Genomic DNA, 8,767 nt, shown 5'->3' with positions numbered 1-8,767 from the left:
TTGAGGTCTGGCCATCCCCTTAGGGGGTGATTTCTTACTTTCCTTTTTTCTCTTATGAGTGCATGTGCCCTATAGCAAACTTAAAAAAAAAAATTACCAATTTTAAGGGGATTCAGACAATTCACACAATCATTAATGGTCCAGGTTCTCTAGACAAATAAAATTCATTCATTTTAAAATATCTATCATACCAGGCATTGTTGTAAGTGGTAGGAACCCTGAAGTTAACACAACAAAGATCCATACATTCTTTAACAAAACTTACGTTATGTGTGAGTGGGAAATGGGGGCTCACACAAAACAAATGTATAATGAGTCAGGTGGTGATGAAAGTTATAAGCTAAAAAGAAAAATAAAATACAAAAAAGAGTAGAGATGATTAGAAGTAAGAGGAGCTGCTGGGTTAGTTAAGCAGAGTGGTCAAGGAAGGCTTCTTAGATGTGGTGACATTTGAGTCAAGCCTTAAATACAATGAGAGAGGAAGCCATGGGGATACAGAGGTAGATGCAGGGGAAGAGTATTCTAGGCAGAGGGAACAGGGACCACAAAGACCCCCAGGGCTGATCTGTCTCATTTGTGTCCAAGGAATTTCAACTTAAGGCGGTGACTGAGAAGCAGCATGGAGTGCCTAACGCCACTGAGGGAATTTATTATTATACTTCCAGAGAGGAGAGGGCCCTGCACCATACCGAGCCATGGAGGGAAGTGCTAGTTCTGGTCAGGAGACAAGGAGTCAGGGAAAAGCCCAGTCCAGAGCCTTTATTTGGGGTTTCTTTTCTTTTCTTTCTTTTTCTTTTCTTTCTTTCTTTTTTTTAAGAGAAATTTTTTCCATAGGGTGCATACATTCACCAGAGAGACAGAGAGACAGAAAGCAAGAAATCACCCCATGGGGGATGGCCACATCACAATCTCTTCTCTTCCATTCTCCACTTGAGATTTTGGGCACTCAACACACATGCACCCAGCATGAGTTTTAAGTACCAGGTCTGGGACTTGAACCATGATTGACTATGTGGGAGTCCAGCGACATAACTTTTATGCCATCTGCTGGTCCCTATTTGAAGTTTCTTCAAGAAAAGCAAAACAGGGAACCAGCAGTTAGCGTAATGGCTATGTTGCTGGACTCCCACATAGTCTACCACGGTTCGCGTCCTGGACCCGGAGGCTTAAAACTCACGCCGGGCGCGTGTGCGTGCGTGCCCAAGATCCCATGAGGAGAATGGAGGAGAAGGGATTGCAGCGTGACCATCCCCCCTGGGGGGTGATTTCTTGCTTTCTGTCTCTGTCTCTCTCTGTCTGTCTAGAGAGCGCACGCGCCCTATAGCAAAAACCTCTCAAAAAAAAAAAAAAAGAAAAGAAAAGAAAAACAGGGCAAGGAGAGTGCCTTAAGGTTATCTCGCTTGACTACCATGAGTGGACTTTGGGCTACAGTGCTCTCTCTAGGCAATATAAAGACAAAAGTGGAGAGTGAAGTTATATCTATAAACAAAGTGTAAGAGAAGAAAAATCTCATGTCCAGTGACTGGGACCTGCAAATCAAACTGATAAAAGACAAGTTAACAGGAGGGAAAAACAGTTTATTTATATGCGCAAGACTCATAGAACTAAGTGACGAGTAATTCACAGAGGTGGTTAGAGTACGGTGCGTATACACCATCTAACAAAGAGCAGTAAATTTTTTTAAAGAATTATTTTATTTAACTTTATGTATTATTATTATCATTATTATCTTCCAGTTTGATCAGAGAGACACAGAGAGAGAGAGAGAGGAAGTGAGAAAGCGAGCCACCAGGTCCGAGACTTGAACCGTGGTCGGCCATGAGGAAGTCCAGCGCCTTTAACCACCATGCCACTTGCCGGCCCCAAAGGGCAGTAAATTTTTGCAGATGTGACGAAATGAAGGAAAAGCAGTTTGAGCTTCTAGGAACAGTAAAGTGAAGGCAAATACATGGGGGACACTTATGGAGGATAAGGGTTGGTTTAGCAAATTTCTTTGTGCTGCAGCAACTCAGTGCTGACTTACTGATTCCAGTGATAAAGGTTGTTTTCTTTCTTTCGACATGGGAGAAGGGAGAGGGAACATGTTCTCAAAGGAAAATTCATAGCCTGTCTAGTCCAGTACCTGGCCTGGCGATTTAGGGAGGGGAAATATTGCCTTAATTTGTGCAAGTTAGATAAGGAAGTGGTTTAGAGTATAGGATTTGGATTGCAGGGGACACAGAAACAACTTTGGCTCTCTGTATTTGGCTCTCTGGATGCCAAATATAGAATCTTAGGAAACACAGAATACAATCATAAAGGGTCTTGCAGATCATGTTAAAATTCCTACTATGTGCAAGCTGGATGTACCTAGGAAGGGCGGGATCCTCCACACACTACAGACCAGGCCAGCAACTACAATGACTAGCGTGATAGGCACACAGTAGGCTTCCAAAAACTTGTATTCAGTCTTTGCTAAGATTCTACCTACTTCCTGATTTTTTGTGCGCCATCCCTGTGGTCATTTGTACAGTTGTTATGATAAGTTTTATCTGACTAACTTTGGTGCCATTTAATGTTTTTGCCTTTTCATTCAAATCCTGTAGTTTGTGATCCAAGAAAAGTACTAACAGAACTTGCATCTGTAGATTTTCTTAAAAAAAAAAACATGTATGTTTGCCAAGATTATCAGGGAGAGTCTATTCATTTTACTTTGTTGTTAATCTTTCATTTCACGGCAGGATGTTCGCAAGGCTGTTGTGTACTCATACGCAAAATCACAATTGAAGATTCATTCTGTGAACCTGCAGGAGCTGTTTTAAGAATGGAAGAGGCTATCTCACAGTCTGGCAGGCTGACCAGCTCTGCCTTTGTGTTCACTTGTTTTCGCTGCAATTGAAAACCACAGCAATTACTCAAATGGGAGGAACTGAAATAGCAAGAACTCATTTTGAATGTTGCAAAGTGAAAATTTTACTTTCTACTTGCCGTGTTCTATCTTAATTTGCTGAGGTCGAAAAAGTCAAAATAAGCAGTTCTCCAGGAGTTGTCTCATTTCAAATGACAAGGAAACATCAGTTGTAGATTCGGTCACAGGAAGCTCAGGATTTCATTCATTAAGCAAGTATTTAGTGGGCATTTACTGTGTGCCTCTTGTACACAGGACATAGTGCTGAACAAAACAAACTTGGTTCGTGCTCTCATGACACTTAAGTCTGACATTAAAAAAGAAATATGCTTATATTCTTACAGATTGTGGTAAGTGCTCTAAAGGAAAAAAAAGAAAGGGGAATACAATTTAGACTATGGAAAAGGTATTTAAAGAGACCTCTTTGAAAACATGTTTATCTGAGCTGGGACTTAAAAGGTAAATAGCAATTTCCAAATATTGGGCCATCCAGTGGGGTGATGGCTAAAGCAGCTGGATCCCACATGGCTGACAACAGTTTGAGTCTCAGACCTGGTGGCTTGAAAAACCAGCTGGAAGCATGTGTGGGTGTACCCAAATATCCCAACAGGAGAAATGGAGGAAAAACCATTGTGGCATGGCCATCTCCCCGGAAGGTGCTTTCTCACTTTCTGTCTGTCTCTCTCCCGTGAGCACACACACTTTCCAGCAAAAGAAAAAAATTTTTCTACTGTTACATAATAAACCATCCCAACCTTAGTGGCTTTGAAAAATACCATTTTATTGTGCTAAAAATTCTATAAGTCAAGAATTCAAACGTGACATGGAGAATGGCCTATCTCTGCTCCACAACATTCAGAGTCTCATCCAGGAAGGTTTGAATGTCTGGGGTAACGCAAATAGCAGAGGACTTCTAAGTCATCTCCAGCTTCCTGAGACACATTTTTGATGCTTTAGTGGTCTGAGTAGTGACTCCAAAAAGTTGTGTCCAAGTCCTAACTCTTAGTACCTTGAGTATAAAATCCTTGTTTAGAAAAAGGTTCTTTGCAGATATAGTCAAGGTTCTTAAGATGTGAGATCATCTTAGACTTATGCTGGGCCCTAGATCTAATAAGAGGAAAGACAGTGATTTGAGTATAGAAGAAACTTAGCAGGGGGGAGGCAATATAAAGACAAAAGTGGAGAGTGAAGTAATATATCTGTAAACCAAGTATAGGAGAAGAAAAATCTCATGTCCAGTGGCTGGGGCCTGCAAATAAAACTGATAAAAGACAAGTTAACAGGAGGGAAAAAAGTTTATTTATATGTGCAAGATTCATAGAACTAAGTGACGAGTAATTCACAGAGGTGGTTAGAGTACGGTGCGTATACAGCATCTAACAAAGGGCAGTAAATTTTTGCAGATGTGACGAAATGAAGGAAAAGCAGTTTGAGCTTCTAGGAACAGTAAAGTGAAGGCAAATACATGGGGGACACTTATGGAGGATAAGGGTTGGTTTAGCAAATTTCTTTGTGCTGCAGCAACTCAGTGCTGACTTACTGATTCCAGTGATAAAGGTTGTTTTCTTTCTTTCGACATGGGAGAAGGGAGAGGGAACATGTTCTCAAAGGAAAATTCATAGCCTGCTTTTAATCAGAGAGAGGAATGGGGCCAGTAGGTGGCATAGTGGTTAAGGTGCTAGATTCCCATGTGGTTGACCATGGTTCAAGTCCCAGACTTGGCAGTTTAAAACTCACGCTAGGCGTGTGTACATGCATGTCAGGACAGGAGAATGGAAAAGAAGTGATTGTGGTGTGGTCATCCCATCTGGGGGGTGATTTCTCACTTTCTGTCTCTCTGTCTCTCTTTGTGTCTCCAGCGAGTCCATGTGTTTATAATAAAATCTCTCAAAAAAAGATCAGGAAGAAGGGCAGAGAGCTTTTCCTTCATCTACTTGTTGTTGTTGTTGTTGTTCATTCATTATTATTATTTTTTTAATTTGACCAGAGAGAGACACAGAGAGAGAGAGAGGAAGTGAGAAAGTGAGCCACCAGGTCCGGGACTTAAACCATGCATGGTTGGCCATGCAGGCATGTCCAGTGTCTTAACCCCCATGCCACCTGGTCCCTTCACCTGCTTTTTAAGGTTTCCTTCAGCTCAGAAAATTGTCTCCTAAACAAAAATGGCATATGTTGGTGTGGCGCATTCCGATCCCCTTCACAGAGAAGACCAACGATTGTCAGAGACCACCAGAAGCTAGGAGAAAGATGTGGAATGAATCTTCCCTCAGAGACCCCAGAAGGAACTGACCTTCTCAACACCTTGATTTCAGACATCTGGCCTCTAGAACCATGAGAGAATAAATGTTGGGGTTTTTCTGGTTTTTTTTTTTTTTGTAGAGGTTTTTGCCTTAAGGCATGTATGCTTGCTGGAGACAGAAAGAGAGGGGGACAGAGTGAAAACGAGAGGGAAAGTGAGAAATCACTCCCCAGGAGGTATGGCCGATATCTTCTCCTCCACTCTCCTCTCGGGATCTTGGACATGTACACACCCATCAGAATAAATGTTGGGGTTTTTCTGGTTTTTTTTTTTTTTGTAGAGGTTTTTGCCTTAAGGCATGTATGCTTGCTGGAGACAGAAAGAGAGGGGGACAGAGTGAAAACGAGAGGGAAAGTGAGAAATCACTCCCCAGGAGGTATGGCCGATATCTTCTCCTCCACTCTCCTCCCGGGATCTTGGACATGTACACACCCATCGTGAGTCTCAAGCCACAGGATCTGGGACTCGAACTATAGTCAGCCATCTGAGAGTCCAGGAACATAACCATTTGCTGGCTCAAATGTCTGTTATGTGAAGCCACCGAGTTTGTGGCAATCCATTCTGGCACCATAGTAAAGTAGGCCTAGGCTGGGATGAAGCAAGGACATTGGCCTCCCTGTGTGGCTTCAGCATCGCATAGTGTGGTGGCTGGGTTCTGAGGTGCAACTTCCTGAGAGCAAGTGCCCTGAGAGCATGGCCCCCAAGAGACCACGGTGGAACCTACAAGGCTTCTTCTTCCCTGGCCTTGGAGTCATGGAATGTCACTATCACCGAACAGGCACAGCTTACCCAGATTCAAGGAGAGGAGTGTAGACCCCACCTCTCAATGAGAGGCATGCTAAAGATTTAGGGGCGTGTTCTATAGCCACCTCAAGGAGTTTGCCATTTGCAATGGGGAGTGGAGTGGAGCCATATGTGACTAGCCAAATTAATTAAAGCTAAAAAAAAGTATAGAGCCTATGGGAGCAGCAGGTGGCGTGGAGATTAAGGCGCTGGACACTCACACATGGCCTGCGACAGTCGGGTCCCAGACCTGGAGGCTGGCTTTCTCATTTTCCTTCTCTCTCTGTATCTCTCTCTGGTCAAATTAAAATACATAAATGAATAAATAAAATTAAATACATAATTTTTAAAAAGTATAGAGCCTGGGTACTCAGTGCTAGAGCACAACAGCCTCTCACCGGATGTTCATGGAACAAAAGAATGCATACATGAGAAAAAATAGTGTAAAATGGGATTGGGAGAGATAGGGCTCGGATTACACAGGGACTTTCTCATCATTTTAAGGAATTTATATTTTATGCTAAGTGACATAGAACTGTCCAATATATTATTTTGTAATTCTACTATCTGAGAGACCTTACTTTTTAAACACTTTTTTTCCTTTGAAAAGCTTTATTGTGGGGATCAGCAGACAGCATAATGGTTACATAGCTGGACTCCCATATAGCCAACTGAGGTTCAACTCCCAGACCCAGCAGCTTAGAACTCACACTGGGCATATGTGTGTGCTTGCTCAAGATCCTGAGGGGAGAATGAAGGACAAGAAACTGTGGTGTGGCCATCCCCCTGGGGGGTGATTTCTCACTTTCTGTCTCTCTCTCTGTCTCTATGGTGAGCACATGCATCCTATAGAAAAAGTTCTCTTAAAAAAACTTTACTGTGTTTAGCTATCAGATTTGTTAGTAAAAGGTTCTACTGTAAGAAATAGAAATCCAAAATAATCAGAGTTTAGTTCAGCTAGAAACATTTCTCTCTTAAATTACATCTATGTGAGCTAGTGTGGCAATTAAAAACATCTGGAAGCAAGTTCTTGGTTGAGGCTCCCACCTTGTTATCCAGGAAAATGTGTTGATCCAGACAGTAGGAAGCAGAAAAGCAGAGGAGAGTCGCTGCCCTTCTCACCCAGATGATCTCAGCCTGAGGTCCTTAGCTTAATTACACCTGCAATGACCATTTCTCCAAATAAGACCATATTCATGGGTACTGGGACTAGGACTTAAAAATCCCACATTAAAAAATATTACTATTATTACTATTTAATTTTGCTATCAGGCATGTGCACTCACCAGAGAGAGAGAGAGAGAGAACTCAAACCAAGGTCAGCCAAGTGGGAGTCCAGTGCCTTAACCACCACACCGCTGGCCCCAAACATCTCGCATTTTTAAAAAAGAATTATTTATTTTTTTAAATAATAATTATATTATTTTTTTCACATGAGTTTTGCCAGAGAAAGTCAAAGAGAGAGAGAGAGAAAGCCACCAGGTCTAGGACTCAAACCATGGTCAGCCATGCAGGAATTCCAGCACCTTAACCACCATGCCACCTGCTGGCCCCAAACATCCCACATTTTAAGGACACTCCTCAGAGAGTTGCACATAAAACTTCTACTAAATTCCATTGACCAGGAGTTCATGACATGACCAAACTTACCGTGTAGAGGTGTTTATTGTAATGTAATTCTGAGAAGTGTGTGCTTCGCTCAAAAGTAGCATTCTGATTCTGTGGCAGGAAAGGGGAGAACATGAAGGGCAGTAACTCAGTCTCTGACATAGCTGCACACATACCTCTCCTGCCAGACCATGAGTGCCTGGAGGAGAGAGAGCCAGTCTTATTCATCTCCAATCCCCAGTGGGTAGCATGGAGCCTTGCAAAAACCCACTGGTCAGTGGATGTGTGCTGAATTGCATGTGTGCACATGTTAAGATTGTTTTGAAATTCCAACGATTTATTTATTTCATTGAAGCCACATCTTTACTCCCTCACCCTGAGGGAGGCACAAAGGGATCCTCTTTCCTTCTTTCTTTCCTTCCTTCCTTCTTTTTTCCAAAAAGAAAATTTATGAGAGGGTCCATGCACTCACTGGAGAGAGGGGGAAAGTGAGAAAGCACCCTCCATGGGGGATGGTTATGCCGCAATCCCTTCTCCATTTCTCCCTCCTGTCAGGATTCTGGACTCTCACACACACACGCACGCGCATACGCACACACACACACACACCTGACATGTTTCTCAAGCCACCAAGTCTAGGACCAGAACCACACAGTCACGTGAGATCCAGCTGCCTTAACCACCCTGTCACTGGCTAGTCCCACAGGGCATTTTCTCTAACTTTTACCCTGAAAACTGGATGGGCTTCTGGAAAGACAAAAAGAAAAAGAAGCATAGGGGACCCTAAAAACTGAGTTCCTAGGAATTTTTAACTCTCAGGCTCAGCCACACTGAGCAGTTGCCAATGAGTTTAGGTATTCCTACCTTCCCACTCCAGATGTGGCTTTCTGCTCCTGCTAGTTTGTTATTTTTCTGTTTTATTTGCCTGTTTCTCCTGTTTTCAGGATGGAATTTTGCTCCGTGATCTCTATGTGCTGACGGATCTAAGAGGAGTAGTCAATTTCAGTTTGTTCAGCTTTTTCCTTGTTGAGAAGACAATTTGGAAAGGGGCTGGCCTGGCAGGGGAAATATAGAAGAGAGGGAAAGATGGCGAGGGATGCTGAGAAACAGGACACACAGAGGAACGAAGACACTTAGGAGCTAGGGCTTCCACCTCCCATGGCCACGCCACCTCTTCCATCGAGCCAGGG

The sequence above is a fragment of the Tupaia chinensis genome, unplaced genomic scaffold (assembly GCF_000334495.1).
Source record: "Tupaia chinensis unplaced genomic scaffold, TupChi_1.0 Scaffold145093_1, whole genome shotgun sequence".
Taxonomy (NCBI): domain Eukaryota; kingdom Metazoa; phylum Chordata; class Mammalia; order Scandentia; family Tupaiidae; genus Tupaia; species Tupaia belangeri.
Note: the sequence above shows the minus strand (reverse complement) of the source record.